The following is a 19,196-nucleotide window of genomic DNA, read 5'->3' on the forward strand; positions in this document are numbered from 1 at the left end:
ACCAGTGTGGTCAGGGCCTTTCCACACTCTTGTGATAGCACCTTCAACTATCAGGGTACAAGAAAGATTTGTGGGTGCATTTGCATATATTAAAAAGGCAGGAGGGGCAGATTTCACATCAGATAGCATGGCTGCAAGCAAAAATGTGACATCAGAAAACAAGACTGCAGAAAACATGATGACAGATGAAGAGATTATTCTAGAAGACTGGGAGACAGAGATCTAGGTCAAGACAAGGGAAGAAAATAGCACAGGAGGAATAGAGAAGACAATGACAGAGATGAAAACATCATGATGGTAAAGACATCAACAAAGAGAAGAAGAAAACAGACTGATTATGGACTTAAACTTTAAGACATTTTGGGCCATTCTAACATTACACACTATTACATAGTTGCAACGAACATGCACACTGACATATTAATAGTGCTGAGGGAGCATGAAGGCAGAAAATAGAGGAAGAATGAAGAGATGACTTTGAAGATTTGGTGAGTATTCAGTTCAAATCAACATGCACTTACAGGACACATTTGCCACAATGTTTGCAACATTATAACTAGATGATGTATTTATGGCAATAAATGAATAAGAATAAATTATGTTGGAATAATGGGACTATAAAATGACTAAATACTTTAGATCATGAGGCCTTATCTCAGAGGAAGATTTCAGGTATTCCTATGAGATAACATCAGAGACAGACATACCTTTATAAAGTGTATAAGTGGATATCTTGTGTCCCTAAAACTACATTACCCAAACTTTCTTTCTTTATTACCCAGAATGTTTTTCCCTTCATCCATCTTTATGTCCCCACATTTGTATATAGTTTGCTGTAGCCACTCCCTCTTCTTCTTTTGCTTTCAAGAGTGGGCTGGTTAGTATCTTTTAGTTTTTTATTAGTTTATTATTAATAAAACTTTATAAAATATAATATTTAGTTCTTGAATATCAATTTTAGTCTACATTTTGGCTGACCATGATGGGATAAAATTCTCAGATATTTTTAAGAGAGATTTTTCACTTAAATTAGTAAGTTTTTTTTCTTCGGCCATGCCTGCCCACCCGCCTGTTTTCTGCCAGCCCCTAAGCCTGTCTGCTTTTGATGCCACTGCTACTTCTCAAGTCTACCTGCTTGAGCCGCTGCTGTTACTGCTCCTCCTGCTGTATGTAGAGAGTATTGAGGGAAAATTGGGGATTATCTAGAATCCCCCCCTTGTTAGTTTTCAATGGGTCAGATCAGCTATTCACTCACCCACACCCCAGGGAAGACCTGTGAGGGAATAAACTAAAAAAGGTTCCCAACTGGCAAAGCTATAGTGGGAGTGTTGAAGGAAGGTGGTGGGGATCAGTTGTGACCCTAATGGATGGGATCCCATCCTCAGAGCCAGCACTATGGATAAAACCTCCCCAATCCCAAATTTAATAACTTTGCCCTTCAAGATCGTATTGCTATTCATCTTCCCCTCAACCACAAGAGCAATCTTTTGCCCCATAAAGTCACAGCCCCAAACTACCACTAATAAACTAATAAAGATTTATTATGAAGATGAGGGAATTCAGGATAACAGGGTGAGGGATGTTTGAGGATTTTTTGAGGAACAGGGTACAGGGATAACTTCTCTATCCACTATGAACCCCACAACAAGAGAGCAGTTCTGGTTTCTTATATAGCTTTGACTCAGAAGCTCACTCTCCCTCTCCTCACAATATCCTATCCTTAACACTATCTAACAAACAGGGGAATAACTGCCAGGAGGGATATAAGACAGATCAAGGAAGAGTCTTCCACATGCCCACTCCCCCCAGAGTCCAGGCACTAAGGCCAATTATTATTTTTTTAATAATTTTTATTTTTAGAAAAATTTCCCTGGTTACATAAGTCATGTTTTTACTTTACCCTTCACCCCCTTCACCCCCCCATGCCCTGAATCACCCCCTCCCCACACTGTAGCTAATTCGCATTTCCACTGGTGTGGTCAGTCAGGACTCATTTACACATTATTGATAGTTACATGGGTGTGGTCTTTTCAGGTCTACATCACCAATCATGTTCTCATCAACCCAAGTGTCCATGCAGTTGTTTTTTTTTCTGTGTTTCTACTCCTGCAGTTCTTCCTCTGAATGTGGATAGTGTTCCTTTCCATAAATCCCTCCAAATTGTCTTGGGTCATTGCATTGCTGCTAGTACAGATGTCCATTACATTCTATTTTACCATAATATATCAGTCTCTGTGTACAATGTTCTTCTGGCTCTGCATCAATTCCTGGAGGTCTTTCCAGTTCACATGGAATTCCTCCACTTTATTATTCCTTTGAGCACAATAGTATTCCATCACCAACATATACCACAATTTGTTCAGCCATTCCCCAATTGAAGGGCATACCCTTGCTTTCCAGTTTTTGCTACCACAAAGAGCGCTGTTATAAATATTGTTGTACAAGTCTCTTTATCTATGATCTCTTTGGGGTACAAACCCAGAAATAGTATGGCTGGTTCAAAGGGCAGACACTCTTTTATCGCTCTTTGGGCATAATTCCAAATTGCCAGCCAGAATGGTTGGATCAGTTCACAACTCCACCAGCAATGCATTAATGTCCCAATTTTGCCACATCCCCTCCAGCATTCATTACTTTCCCCTGCTATCATTTTAGCCAATCTGCTAGGCATGAGGTGGTACCTCAGAGTTGTTTGGATTTGCATTTCTCTAATTATTAGAGATTTAGAACAATTTCTCATGTGCTTATTGATACTTTTTATTTCTTTATCTGAAAATTGCCTATTCATGTCCCTTGCCAATTTATTAATTGGGGAATGGCTTGATTTTGTATACAAGTGATTTAGCTCCTTGTATATTTGAGTAATTAGAACTCTGCCAGAATTTTTTGTTATAAAAATTTTTTCCCACTTTGTTGTTTCTCTTCTGATTTTGGTTGCATTGTTTTCCCTTGTACAAAAACTCTTTAATTTAATATAATCAAACTTATGTATTGTACATTTTGTAATTTTCTCTAACTCTTGTTTGGTTTTAAAATCTTTCCTTTTCCCAGAGATCTGACAAGTATACTATTCTGTGTTCACTTAATTTACTTAGTTTCCTTCTTTATATACAAGTCTTTCACCCATTCTGAATTTATGTTGGTGTATGGTGTGAGATGTTGATCTAATCCTAATCTCTCCCATATTGTTTTCCAATTTTCCCAGCAGTTTTTATCAAATAGTGGATTTTTGTCCCAAAAGTTGGACTCTTTGGGTTTATCGTACACTGTCTTGCTGACATCACTTACCCCAAGTCTATTCCACTGATCCTCCCTCCTATCACTTAGCCAGTACCATATTGTTTTGATGACAGTTGCTTTATAGTATAGCTTAATATCTGGTACTGCTAAGCCACCTTCCTTCACATTTTTTTTTTCATTATTTCCCTTGATATTCTTGATCTTTTGTTCTTCCAAATAAACTTTGTTATATTTTTTTCTAATGTAGTAAAAATGTTTTTGGTAGTTTGATAGGTATGGCACTAAATACGTAAATTAATTTGGGTATAATAGTCATTTTTATTATGTTAGCTTGTCCTACCCATGAGCACTCAATGTTTTTCCAATTGTTTAGATCTAGTTTTATTTTTTTGGAAAGTTTTTTGTAGTTGTTTTCATATAATTCCTGTATTTGTTTTGGTAGATAGATTCCTAAGTATTTTATATTGTATAGGGTGATTTTAAATGGTGTTTCTCTTTCTACCTCTTGTTGCTCTAATGTTGTGGAAATATATAGAAATGCTGATGATTTATGTGCATTTATTTTGTATCCTGCAACTTTGCTAAAGTTGTTGATTATTTCTACTAGCTGTTTAGTTGATTCTCTAGTATTTTTTAAGCAGACCATCATATCATCTGCAAGGAGTGATATCTTAGTCTCCTCCTTGCCTATTTTAATACCTTCAATTCCTTTTTCTTCTCTAATTGCTACTGCTAGTGTCTCTAGTACAATGTTAAATAAAAGAGGTGATAATGGGCATCCTTGTTTCACACCTGATCTTATTGAAAAGGCTTCTAATTTATCCCCATTGCATATGATGCTTGTTGATGGTTTAAAATATATACTGTTTATTATTTTTAGGAAAGAGCCTTCTATACCTATACTTTCTAGTGTTTTCAGTAGGAATGGGTGTTGTATTTTGTCAAAGGCTTTTTCTGCATCTATTGAGATTATCATGTGGTTTTTGTTGGTTTGCTTGTTGATATGGTCAATTACTTGGATGGTTTTCCTAATGTTGAACCATCCTTGCATTCCTGGTATAAATCCCACCTGATCATGATGAATAACCCTCTTTATCACTCGCTGGAGTCTTTTTGCTAGTATTCTATTTAAGATTTTTGAATCTATGTTCATTAAGGAGACTGATCTGTAATTTTCTTTCTCTGTTTTTGATCTGCCTGGCTTTGGAATCAGTACCATATTTGTGTCATAAAAGGAGTTTGGTAAGATTCCTTCTTTGCTTATTATATCAAATAATTTGTATAGTATTGGGATTAATTGTTCTTTGAAAGTTTGATAGAATTCACTTGTGAATCCATCAGGTCCTGGTGATTTTTTCTTAGGGAGTTCTTTAATGGACTGTTCAAATTATTTTACTGATATTGAATTATTTAAGTATTCTATTTCTTCTGCTATTAATCTAGGCAATTTATATTTTTGCAAATATTCATCCATATCAACTAGATTGTTCAATTTATTACTATATAATTGGCAAAATAGTTTTTAATGATTGCCTTTACTTCCTCTTCATTAGAGGTGAGGTCTCCTTTTTCATCTTTCAGTCTATTAATTTGGTTCTTTTCATTCCTTTTTTTAATTAGATTAACCAATACTTTGTTTATTTTATCTGTTTTTTTTTCAAAATACCAGCTTCTGGTCTTATTTATTAATTCAATAGTCCTTTTACTTTTAATTTTATTAATTTCTCCTTTGATTTTTAGTATTTCTAATTTAGTTTTCATCTGAGGATTTTTAATTTGTTCATTTTCTAGTTTTTTAAGTTGCATGCCCAATTCATTAACCTCTGCCCTCCCTAATTTGTTAATATATGCACTCAGTAATATAAATTTTCCTCTTAGAACTGCTTTGGCTGCATCCCATAAGTTTGGGTAAGATGTCTCATAATTGTCATTGTCTTCAATGAAATTATTGTTTCTGTGATTTGTTCTTTCACTAAATTATTTTGGAGAATCATATTTTTTAATTTCCAATTAGTTTTTGGTTTGCCTCTCCATGTATTCTTTTTTTTAAACCCTTAACTTCTGTGTATTGACTTATAGGTGGAAGAGTGGTAAGGGTAGGCAATGGGGTCAAGTGACTTGCCCAGGGTCACCCAGCTGGGAAGTGTCTGAGGCCGGATTTGAACCTAGAACCTCCCGTCTCTAGGCCTGGCTCTCAATCCCTTGAGCTACCCAGCTGCCCCTCCATGTATTCTTACAAATAACTATTTTTATTGCATTATGATCTGAGAAGATTACATTTATTATTTCTGCTTTTTTTGCATTTGTTTGCCATGTTTCTGCGCCCTATTAAATGGTCTATCTTTGTGAATGTTCCATGTACTGCTGAAAAGAAGGTGTATTCTTTTTTTCTCTGTTTATATTTCTCCAAATATCTATTAACTCTAATTTTTCTAGGGTTTCGTTCACCTCTCTTATCTCTTTCTTGTTTATTTTTTGGTTTGATTTATCTAGATCTGATAGGGGAAGGTTCTGGTCCCCCACTAGTATAGTTTTGCTATCTATTTCCTCCTTGAGCTCCACTAGCTTCTCCTTTAGAAATTTGGAAGCTATTCTGTTTGGTGCATACATATTGAGTTCTGATATTTCTTCATTGTTTATGCTGCCTTTTATTAGGATGTAGTAACCTTCCCTATCTCTTTTAACCTTATCTATTTTTACTTTGTCTCTGTCAGAGATCATGATAGCCGCCCCTGTCTTTTTTTCTCATTTGAAGCCCAAAAGATTTTGCTCCATCCTCTCATTTTCATTCTCTATCTGTCTGTCTGTCTGTCTGTCTAATATGTGTTTCTTGTAAACAACATATGGTTGGGTTTTGGTTTCTAATCCACTCTGCTATTTGCTTCCATTTTATGGGTGAGTTCATCCCATTCCCAATCAGAGTTATAATTATCAATTCTGCATTCCCAGACATTTTGATTCTCTCTCCTAGTCCTGTTCTTTCTTCTTTCACTGTTTCCTTCTGTACCAGGGTTTTGTTTTTAATCAATTACTAAGACCAATTATTGAGCACAACTCTTTCAGTTTCTGCTTTGTTGGTGTTAACTTAGAAAAACACGGGACTATTAAATAGTCATAAAACCACTCTTTAATCAAGGGAAAGGGGGATGAGGGCTACTTGGCCTCTTATGCAGAGCTGTGCCTTGTGCAGAGCCTAAAGGAACACTGCTTAGCTCTGCTCCCTGATCCCCCTGGAAGTGACACCGCCCTAGATGACCACTGCTAGGGACAAAGGAAATTGGGGAACTTATATACCATTTGGGAAGATCCAGGGGCTGGGAGAGATGACTGACATTATACTGACAGGATACAATCAAGCTAGAGAAAGGGATCATAGCTAGAGGCTAGGGTGTAAGGGAAAGGGACTGCTTACACAAAGGATACTAAAGGAATGGTCCCTGCCCAGGTAGTCTTCCTGGGTAAGGGTCTCAGATACAATGGGGAAGACTACCTAGGACAAAAGGGTATTTAGCATTTACCCTGGGGTCCATTATTCAGTCTGCAACTGCTAGCCTGAGATTCCCTTCAGGGTGGATTCCCACAGGAACAAGGAACAAGCACAAGCTTTGGGGTCTCCAACCTACAAACTATTTCTAAACTTGGGGTTCATCATACCTCACTAAGCTACAAGTTTGGGAACTCTAGATTCCATGTCGACATTGGCAATGAAGTCAGTAGAAAGGTTTTGCTGTTGAAATCTCCAGGTTGCCCCTCAATTTTAGGTTCAGAAGAGCTAAATTTCTCTCCAGAACCTCCCAGCCACCTACAACCATCCACCCCCAAGCCCACCTGAGACTTGAATGTCCTCTCAGGCCTTTTTGGAAGTTGGTTGTTGGCAATTTAAAATCTTCATAATTTTCACCAAAATCCCTCCTTCACTGGCCCCTCTCAAATGGAATTCTCTCAGAATTCCATGCGGTTGGCTTCCAGTCCAATTCAAAGATGATAGTTATTATTTAACCCAAATCCACACTTATACTGCCCAGTCTACAGCCCCACTGAGAGTCTACCAATATGAGCTGATATTTTGTTTCCAAGAGGGTGACTTATGAAAATCTTTCCACTCCAAACCCTTCCCCCACTCGATGTCGGGTTTCCACCCGGTGCTAGTCATTTTTTTTTAATTTTTAAAAAATTTTTTTAAACCCTTAACTTCTGTGTATTGGCTCCTTGGTGGAAGAGTGGTAAGGGTGGGCAATGGGGGTCAAGTGACTTGCCCAGGGTCACACAGCTGGGAAGTGTCTGAGGCCAGATTTGAACCTAGGACCTCCCATATCTAGGTCTGGCTCTCAATCCACTGAGCTACCCAGCTGCCCTCTGTGCTAGTCATTTTTTAAGCCAAAGTCTTAAGCTGACCCTGGATTCCTGGCTGAGAGAGACTTGCAACTCAGGAGTATTTTTTTTTCACAAGAAAAGGACTCCTCTGCCTTTTCTTTTGAGGGCAAAAAGAGACCAAAAATCAGTAGATTTGAAATCAGTTTTAGAAAATAAGCCTGATTGATATTTTTTTTTCCTTTTTTCTCCTGACCTGAGGTAACCAGTCATTCATATGCAAATACACTATTGTGACCCCTCACAGTTTTGCCCTTAGGGAAGAGAGCACTGAAGAATAGCTTTTAAAAAACCTTCTAGCAAAAAAACCCAAAACAAAAAAGTCTCTTTACCTTCCAGGCAGGGTCTCCTTTTATTTAACTTTTATTTAAGGAGTAAACTTGTTACAAAGAATGCATGACCTGGTCTGCCTATCTCAAACAGCCCCCATTCTGAGAGAGCATTACAGACCAAAGGGACATAAAAGTTTTGGAGTGTCTTTTCTTGTTTCTGATCCTGGGGGGTTTTGTACTGATTGAATACCTTGCAGTTGAGAGCTTTATTTGAATGTGCATTATCTCTTCTACTACTATTTTGTTTTTATAAATCTGCTATTTTGTAAAAATCATTTGCTTTCACACACTGGATCATGGTCAAATTGAAAAAGGAAATGGATCTCATTTTTTGGTGAGGAATATTTGTATTTTCCCTCTCCTTGGATGACATAGTGTGTCACTGATTATAAGCTATATATTTTTGAATTTTAAAGCATTTTAATTGTTCTGTTTCATATAATATTTGAGTATTTTGAAGTACATATAAACAATATCAATATTAATATTTTTCTTTTTTAATTTTGCACTAATATAAGTTTAAGAATTTACATTTGTTCAAATATTAATGCATACCCAAATACCCCAAAAAGTTTAAACTATAGAATAATGCCATTGATTGTTTAAAAAAATTATGGGACTTTGCTTAATAATTCTTTCTGATTCTAGAAAAAGGAACAAAAAGAGCCATTTCACAGTGCCAAAGAAGCACAAAGCTAAACTGCTTATTGCCAATTGATCACAAGGTCAAAGAGACAAACCAATCCAGTGGGATTGATGTAATTTTGAGCCAAGACAAGGGGACTTAAACTTGTTTGGTGTTTGAGGTTTGTAAAGATGGGTCTATTTGGCAATTATGTCAAGCTGCTAGTAATAGCAGAGGGGGAGGGGAGTGAGAGGTTAGAATTCTTTCTCCTCCCCCTCATGGGCTGTTGTTTCCCAGAATAACAGTTATAACAGAAACCCTTGTAGACCAGGAATGGAGGCTATATTAACTTGAATATCTCAGGGCTAAATTTTGGCTGACAAATTGGAATTCTCCCACAGAAATTAGCAGCTTCCACTGCAGGAAGATTATTCCCAAAGCCCCAGGTGGATAAAGTGCTCAGGATGACTTCAAACATCTCTCTTGACCTCTGGATCAGACCTGTATGCTCTGAGCTTGCCTGGATGAAGATTTGGCTCTGGTAATGTGTGGAATGGGTTGGTAAAGTCTATAAATATTACTTCATACAACCAACAAATTTAACAAGGGAAGGGATTTATTAATTCAGAAAAACAGGGAAAGAGGAATAATTTCTAGGATAAAGGGTGAGAGAAAACTATCTAGCATCTTTAGAATATTGACAGAAATAGCAATTCCCCAGAGATGAATGCCTGGAATAAACTTATTCCCTCACAAACTAAGCTTTCTCTTGAATCTAATGCTATCTAGTTAAGATGGTGAAGGCAATCTTGATTGTATATCTATATAATTTAAAGATTAGCTGGGATACTGCATATGGGTATTTTCAATGCTAACAGCCTTGTTTAGTTTGTATGGAGTAAACAGCAAAGAATCACCCTGCTCCCTGAGGTTAGAGCCAAGCTAGTAGAAAAGTAAAATCCTACCCCTCTCAAACCACCCAACTAACCCAAAGAGTGTCCATGACAAGCTGAATATTCTGTTTTATACCAACATTCTTAACTACCCCTAATGCCCCCTTTCCTAGAGTTCTGGGGGCAACTGTGGAATTCCTTGAGGCAGTTCAACCCACTTAAGGTCATGCATGTTACAGGTTGTCGCTGTTTTGGCATATGTCAGAGGCTGGATGTCCCTCAGCCCCATCAAGCATCTCACTTTGGCTACCATCCTGGCTCCTATAATCTAGTCCCTTTTCTGTCATTCATAGTGTGCCAAGCTTTCTGTAGTCCTAGATACTGATTGGGTAAGTACATAATTACTTAAATGCTTTAATTGTGTCCTGATTCAAGGACCATCTATAGTTTTGTTTTTTCCTTTACTTAGATTTTTTAGACATAAGACTTTTACATTATATGTATTATTTATATTTCATCCACAAGTTATTTTTTCTTTTTTCTTTGGATTTTTTGATATTTTTTATTTCTTTTGCAAATTGATTCATATACCTCATAACTCAGCCATGCATCCATAAGTGATCACTGTGTTATTAACTAACTTGGGAGGGACTATGTTCTTGTTGTGAACTTTGATTTGAATCTAAGCAATTTTAGGATAAAAAACTTACTACCTCCCAGAATCAGGAAGACAAACCTATTTGGAGAAGGTATCATGAAGGTACATGCAGAGACCACACACTGCACAAGAAGATCCAGAGTGAACTTTGGTATATGAATTGAACTTGGCCTCCAGATATATTGTCTCCTCATTTTCATTCTCTTCAAAGAAGTCAGTGATTCTATGATTTGTTTTTTGACCTACCCGTTTTGAAGAATTAGATAATTTAATTTCCAAAAATATATCTTTTGTAAAATTTCATTCAATTCTCTTCTTTCTTATTTATTTTTGGCTTAGATTTATCTAGTTTTGATGGCAGAATGTTCAGGTCCTCCACTAGTCTTGTTTTACTATCTATTTCCTCCTTTAAAATCTAGTTTCTCCTTTAATATCTATATGCTATGCCATTTGGTGCATATATGTTAAATAATGATATTGGCTAAACTACCTTTATCAAGATGTAATTACCTTCCTTTTATCTTTTATTGATATCTACTTTTGCTTGACTTTTGTCTGAGGTCACGATTGCTAATTCTGCTTTTTTTTGTCTCAAATGAAGCCCAATAGATTCTGCTCCAGTCTTTTTTCCTTTATTCTCAAATATACTTCAAATGTGTTTCTTGCTAACAATATATAGTAGGAGTCTGTTTTTTAATTCATTTTGCTATCCACTTCCACTTTATGGGTTACTTTATCTGATTTACATTTATAGTTATTATCATCTGTGTATTCCCCTCCATATTAATTTCCCCTTTTATTCCTACCCTTTCCCCTTTCACTATTTCCCTCCAAACCAGTTTTTTGCTTTTAGTCACTGCCCATCTTCCCCCTTTCTTATATTACCCTCCCTTCATGAGACCATCCAAATTTTTTTGTTAATTTGGTCCATGGCCCAGGATCCTAAAGTTAACCTATGCCCAGTCACAAAACCTGGTGCACTAGGTTGGGGTATGGGTTTGGTTGACCAGCACTTCTCTTAGTGCACTTTTGCTTCCAATTACTCCTTATAATGTGAAAAATCAACACTCTCTGACTACCTTTCAAGTTGGGTTCAGAGGGAGAACTCTCTTGCTTGATCTTATTGTTCATTTTTGTCTCCTGTCATTTTGAGGTGCTTTTTAAAGTTTGGTTTGGAAGGATTGTCAGAGCAGTTTTAGTTTTTGCTGCTATCAAGCCAACATCTTGGCCCCCCAAAAATTATTTTTTCATAATTCATGAGATTAGAAAGTAATATCAATCATAAATATATATGCATAGCATTGACATAACATCTAAATTTCTAAAGGAGAAACTACATGAGTTGAAAGAGGCAATAGACCTTAAAACTATTTTAGTAAGTGACATTAATATTTCCCTCTCAGAGTAAGATAAACCAAACCAAAAAGTTAACAAGAAAGAAATGAAGATGGTAAATACATTGTTAGAAAAGTTAGAATTGATGGAGAACTGAATGATAATAGAATGGAATCTCAGAAATACATGAAATCTTCACAATATTTGATTATATTATAGACATAAAAAAAACCTCCAAAGGACAAAAATACCAAATCCTTATGAAAGAAGAGACCCCACATTAGGGTGCAGTATCAAAGGTATGCGGAATTTGGGCACTTCTCTGCTCTAAGGGGGGGAGGGGGAATAGCTCCCATCAAAACACCAGCTGATCAACTTTCCCCCATTCCAACCAAAGTACCAGAGTCAGAGGCAGCCTACCAGAGTTAGAGTGAGTAGGGGCACAAAATCTAGGTCCTTGGTAGCTAACTGGCACCACTAGGAGCTTTCCAGTGAAAGCAGCAAGACTTGAGATGCCAGGAAACTAGAGAGCACAGACCTTGGGCATGGGAGTGGGACAGAAAGAAGCAGTGGACAGTGGAAGCAGCGCAGTGAGCTGAGACTCAAGGGAAAACCTCAGGTAGAGGAGCAAGAATGGGCCAATTTCTAGGATCTGGAAAGTTGACTAGGACCACGAGGGCTTGACACTGAAAACAGCTGGACCAGAGACCCTAGGACCCTGGGAAGCTCAGAACTTGGGTGCAGGAGTGAGGCTGAGAGGGGCCACAGACAGCAGAGGCCAAGCAGACAGTGGAAACCAGGAGACTCACAAAGTAGCATCAGGCAGAAACTGCTCCCTAATTCCATAAAAAGGGAGTCAGCTTGCTTTAATCAGACTTCTGTTTGAGAAAGCATAATGATGCCAAGCAAGACCCAAGAAAGAAAGACCAAAAAGACCAAGAAAAAAGCTCTAACACTTGATAATTTCTGCACAGAAAAAAAAACAGAAAACAGAGGAGGACAAATAATTAAATACATCCAAACCTTCCCAAAAAAATGAAAATTGGTCACAAGCTCTTGAAGAGTTCAAATCTGAGATTATGAGAAAGATGGAAGAGATCTGGCAAGAAAATAACAGTTCAAAAGGCAGAATTTTGCAATTGGAAAGTGAGGCTTATAAATCAAATGAAATGATAAGCAAATCGAAGACCAGAAATGACCAGCTGGAAGACTTGAAGAGCCAGATAAACCATATTGAAAAGGAATTTTGGTTAAAGATTTGGTTAAAGATTATAGCCAAAAACGAGGCTTTAAAGGCTAGAATTGGGCAAGTAGAAGCCAATGATCTCATGAGACAGCAAGAATTAATATAGCAAAGTCAAAAGATTGACACACTAGTAAGAAACATGAAATATCTCAATAAAATAATAGATCAAGAAAATAGGTCTAGAAGAGACAACTTGAGAATCATTGGTCTTCCCGAAAAATCAGAGACAAATAGAAATCTAGATATCATAATACAAGAAATTATCCAAAAATACTGCCCCAATGTCCTTGAACAAGAGGGCAAAGTAGATGTTGAAAGAGCCCATAGAATACACTCTACACTAAATCCGCAGAAGACAAGCCCCTGGAATGTAATAACCAAATTCAAACGCTTCCAAGTTAAGAAGAAAATATTACAAGAAGTGAGAAAGAAACAATTCAGATATAAAGGAACACCAATCAGGATTACACAGGATTTGGCAGCCTACAAACTACAAGACCACAAGGCCTAGATCATGATATTCAAAAAGGCAAGAGAACTGGGTTTACAACCAAGGATCACCTACCCATCAAAACTGATTATATACTTCCATGGGAAAGTATGGGCATTCTACAAGATAGAATATTTCCAAGTATTTGCACAGAAAAGACCAGAACTAAATGGAAAGTTTGATATACACCTATAAAAACCAAGAAAAAAAGTGAAAAGGTAGATAAGAAAGAGAGGGGAAAGAAAACTCTTATATTTAAATTGCCTTCTTCAAGGGATTCAATAAGATCAAATTATTTGTATTCCTATATGGAGAAATATGATGTGTAATTCTAAAAAACTGTACTCACTATCATAGTATTCAGAAGAATTAGTCATAAGGAGAGGTTGGAATACTAAATGATTTAAGATGATATGGGGGGGATTAAAATGGGAGGATTGAATAGAAGATGGCACCAACAGTAACTTGAAGGAATAAGAAAAATAGGATAACCTATATCACACAAAAACAGCATGAGAAAGGGAAGGGATGAATGCTATTATAAGAAGGAGAGGAAGAGAGCTTTAATAGGAAATACTTAAATGTTACTCTCAGTGGAATTAATCGTGTGAGGGAAGAGTAGCTAGATTAATTGAGATATCAAATTTTATCTAACCCTATGGATAAAGTCAAAAAAGATAAACCAAGGGGGCCAATGGGGTGGGGAGTTAATAAAGGGAGGTAAAGAGAAGGGGGAGGGGATTCATTAGGCCTTAAAAAGTAATAAGAGGGGAAGGGAGGGGGAAAGGGTAGTAAAAAAGGGAGGGGAAAAGGGGGACTGATTTAAAACAAACCACTGCTTTAAAAGGAAATAGCATAAGAAGAAGGGGTAAACCCAGGAAAGGATACAAAAATGTTAGGGAATACACAGCTGAAATTTATCACACTGAATGTGAATAGGATGAATTCACCCATAAAACAGGAAGCAAATAGCAGAGTGAATTAGAAACCAAAATCCTACCATATGTTGTCTACAAGAAACACACTAGAGGAAGGTGGACATACACAGGTTTAAGGTCAATGGCTGGAGTAAAATCTTTTGGGCTTCAACTAAGAAAAAGAACACAGGATTGGCCATCATGACTTCTGATAAAGCAAAAGTAAAAATAGATCTGATTAAAAGAGATAGGGAAGGCAATTACATCCTGAAAAAAGCAATATAGATAATAAGGAAATAACAGTACTCAACATGTACATGCCAAATGGTATAGCATCCAGATTTCTAAAAGAGAAACTGGCAGAGCTCAAGGAGAAAATAGATAGTAAAACTATACTAGTGGGAAATCGAAATATTCCTCTATCAGATCTACATAAGTCAAACCAAAAAATAAATAAGAAAGAGGGAAGAGAGGTGAATGAAATCCTAGAAAAAATAGATTTAATAGATATGTGGAGAAAATTAAATAGGGACAAAATGAATATACCTTCTTTTCAGTGGCAAATGGTACATTCACAAAGATTGACCATGTACTAGGGCATAGAAACATGACAAACAAATGCAAAAGAGCAGAAATAATAAATTTAACCTTTTCAGATGATAATGCAATAAAAATAATAATAAGTAAGGGCTCATGGACAGGAAAATTAAAAAAAAACTAATTGGAAATTAAATCATATGATTCTCTAAAATCAGATAGTTAAAGAACAAATCATGGAAATAATTAATAATTTCCTTGAAGAGAATCACAATGATGAGACATCCTACCAAAATCTGTGGATTACAGCTAAAGGAGTACTCAGGGGGAAATTTATATCACTCAGTGCATATAAAAAAATTAGAGAGGGCAAGGTTCAATGAACTGGGCATACAAATCAAAAAACTAGAAAAGGAAGAGATTAAAAATCCTCAGTTAAAAAATAATTAGAGATTATAAAAATCAAAGGAGAAATCAATAAAACTGAAAGTAAAAGAACTATTGAATTAACAAATTAGACTAGAAGCTGGTACTTTGAAAAAATAAATAAAATTGACAAAGTACTGGTTAATCTAATTTAAAAAAGGAAAGAAGAAAATGAAATTATCAGTATCAGAGATGAAAAGGTAGACCTCACCTTAAGGAAGAGGGAATCATGGCAATCATTAAAAACAATTTTGCTCTATTATTTATCAATAAATATAGCAATCTAGGTGGATTGGATGAATATTTACAAAAATATAAATTGCCTAGATGAACAGCAGAAGAAATAGAATACTTAAATAATCCCATATCAGAAAAAGAAATTGAAGAAGCCATCAAAGAACTCCCTAAGAAAAAGTCCCCAGTAACAGATGGATTCACAAGTGAATTCTATCAAACCTTCAAAGAACACCTAATTACAATACTATACGAACTATTTGACACAATAAGCAAAGAAGGAGTTCTACCAGACTCCTTTTATGACAGAAATATGGTACTGATCCCAAAGCCAGGTAGATCAAAAACAAAGAAAGAAAACTACAGGCCAATCTCCCTAATGAACATAGATGCAAAAATCTTAAACATAATTCTAGGAAAAAGACTCCAGCAAGTGATAACAAGGATTATTCAATATGATCAAGTGGGATTTATACCACCAAAGCAAGGGTGGTTCAACTAGGAAAACCATTCACATAATTGACCATATCAACAAGGAAACCAACAAAAACCACATGATTATCTCAATAGATGCTGAAAAAGCCTTTGACAAAATACAACACACATTCCTCCTGAAAACTCTAGAAAATTTAGGAATAGAAGGACCTTTCCTAAAAATAATAAACAGTATATACCTAAAACCATCAACAAGCACTATATGCAATGGGGATAAATTAGAAGCATTCCCAATAAGATCAGGAGTGAAACCAGGATGCCCATTGTCACCTCTATTATTTAACACTGTACTGGAAACACTAGCAGTAGCAATTAGAAAAGAAAAAGAAATTGAATGTATTAAATAGGCAACGAAGAGACCAAGCTATCACGCTTTGCAGATGATATGATGGTCTACTTAAACGATCTCAGGTAATCAACTAAAAAGTTAGTGGAAATAATAAAAAACTTTAGCAAATTTGTTGGATACAAAACAAATGCACACAAATCATTAGCATTTCTATATATTTCTAATATATCACAGCAGGAAGAGTTAGAAAGAGAAATTCCATTTAAAATCACCCTAGACAATATAAAATACTTAGGAATCTGTCTTCCAAGACAAACACAGGAATTATACTAATACAACTACAAAACCCTTTCCACACAAAACTAGATCTAAACAGTTGGAAAAACATTGATTGCTCATGGATAGGACAAGCTCACATAATAAAAATGACCGTACTACCCAAATTAATTTACCTATTTAGTGCTATGCCTATCTAACTACCAAAAAATGTTTTTACTCAATTAGAAAAAAAACTATAACAAAGTTCATTTGGAAGAACAAAAGATCAAGAATATCAAGGGAAATAATAGAAAAAAATGTGAAGGAAGGTGGCCTAGCAGTACCAGATATTAAACTATACTATAAAGCAGTAGTCATCAAAACAATATGGTACTGGTGAAGAAACAGAAGGGAGGATCAGTGGAATAGTCAAGGAGTAAGGGACCTCAACAAGACAGTCTTCAAAAAAACGAAAGAATTCAGCTTTTGGGACAAAACTCACTATTTGACAAAAACTACTGGGAAAATTGGAAAATAATATGGGAGAGATTGGGCCTAAATCAACATCTCACACCTTATACCAAGATGAACTCAGAATGGGTGAATGACTTGAATATAAATGAGGAAACAATAGGTAAATTGTGTGAGCACAGAATAATATACATGTCATATATATGGGAAGGTAAAGATTTTAAAACCAAAAAAGAGTTAGAAAAAAATCACAAAATGTAAGATAAGTAATTTTGACTACATTAAACTAAAAAGTTTTTGTATAGACAAAACAAATGCTACCAAAATTAGAAGGGAAGCAACAAACAGGGAAAAAATCTTTATAACAAAGAAACTCAGACAAAGGTCTAATTAATCAAATATACAAGGAGCTCAATCAATTGTACAAAAAATTCAAGGCATCTCCCAATCAATAAATGGGCAAGGGAAATGAATATCCAATTTTCAGATAAAGAAATCAAAACTATCAATAAACAGATGAGAAAGTGTTCTAAATCTTTACTAATTAGAGAAATGCAAATCAAAACAACTCTGATATATCACCTCACACCTAGCAGATTGGCTAAAATGAGAACAAGGGAGAGTAATGAATGTTGGAGTGGATTTGGCAAAATTGGGTCATTAATGCATTGCTGGTGGAGTTGTGAACTGATCCAACCATTCTGGCTGGCAATTTGGAACTATGCTCAAAAGTCTTTAAAAGAGTATCTGCCTTTTGATCCAGCCAAAGCACTGCTTATATTATACCCCAAAGAGATAATAAGGAAAAAGACATGTACAAAAATATTTGTAGCCATGCTCTTTGTGGTGGCAAATAATTAGAAAATAAGAGAATGTCCTTCAATTAGGGAATGGCTGAACAAATAGTGGTATCTGTTGGTGATGGAATATTACTGTGCTCAAAGGAATAAAGAACTGGAGGAATTCCATGTGAACTGGAATGAGCTCCAGGAATTGATGCAGAGCAAAAGGAGCAGATCCAGTAGAACATTTTACACAGAGACTGATACGCTGTGGTAAAATCCAACATAACGGGCTTCTCTACTAGAGCAATGCAAGGATCCAAAGCAAGGCTGAAGGACTTATGAGAAAGTAAACTAGCCGCATTCAGAGGAAGAACTGTGGGAGGAGAAACACAGAAGAAAAACAACTGCTTGAATAGATGGGCTTACGGGGATATTTTCGGGGATATAGACACTAAATGATAACTCTAGTCCAACTATCAATAATATTGAATTAGATTTGATGAATGATACATATAAAACCCAGTGGAATTTTGCGGTAGCTAAGGTGGGGTTAGGGGTATTTGGGGGAGAGGGAAATAACATGAAATATGTAACTATGGGAAAATATTCAAAATAAAACTTTAAAAAATATATATTAAACAAAGAGCTGAAGAAAAAAGACAACATTAATAGGAAACTAAATAACTTTATGTTAAAGAATGAGTGATTCAAAGAACAAATCATAAAAACAACCAATAATTTCATTAAAGAAAATGACAACGAGGAGACAGTATACCAATTTTTTTGGAATGCAGAAAAACCTGTCTTTAGGGGAGAATTTATATTTCTGCCCACAACAATAATATAGAAGAGTCAATCAATGAAGTGGATATTATAAGAAATAAAATGGATATAAAAGGATAGATTTAAAAATGTTAGGGTTTTAAAGGATTTATTGATAGCCATTAAAAAAATGAAACCATGTGCTATGGCTTAAAATGACTGAGAGTCATTTTATTTTTTTATTTTTTTAATATTTATTTTTTAGATGAGTTAACATGGTTACATGATTCATGCTCTTACTTTCCCCTTCACCCCCGACCTCCCCTCCCCCCCATAGCCAGTGCACATTTCCACTGATTTTAACATATGTCATTGATCAAGACCTATTTCCAAATTGTTGATAGTTGCATTGGTATGGTAGTTTGGAGTCTACATCCCCAATCATTTCCACCTTAAACCATGTGTTCAAACAGTTGCTTTTCTTCTGTTTTTCCACTCCTGAAGTTCTTCCTCTGAATGTGGGTAGCTTTCTTTTCCATAAATCCCTCAGAATTGTCCTACGTCATTGCATTGCTGCTAGTACAGAAGTCCATTTTGTCGCACCTTGGAGACAAAAGCCCCTGTGGCCTGGGCAGTAGGAAATGCTTCTGACCACCTGGTCAGTTGGTCCACTATGACTAGACAGAATTTATATTGTCCAGCCTTTGGCATTGTTATGAAATCAATTTCCAGGTGCTCAAAAAGTGTGTAAGCTAAAGGACGACCACCAAAAGCCTTGCTACACACACAAAAGGCATGTTGGTTATATGCGTGGCAGGTAGGGCAAGCTGCA

Source organism: Gracilinanus agilis, chromosome 3 (assembly GCF_016433145.1).
Source record: "Gracilinanus agilis isolate LMUSP501 chromosome 3, AgileGrace, whole genome shotgun sequence".
Lineage (NCBI taxonomy): Eukaryota > Metazoa > Chordata > Mammalia > Didelphimorphia > Didelphidae > Gracilinanus > Gracilinanus agilis.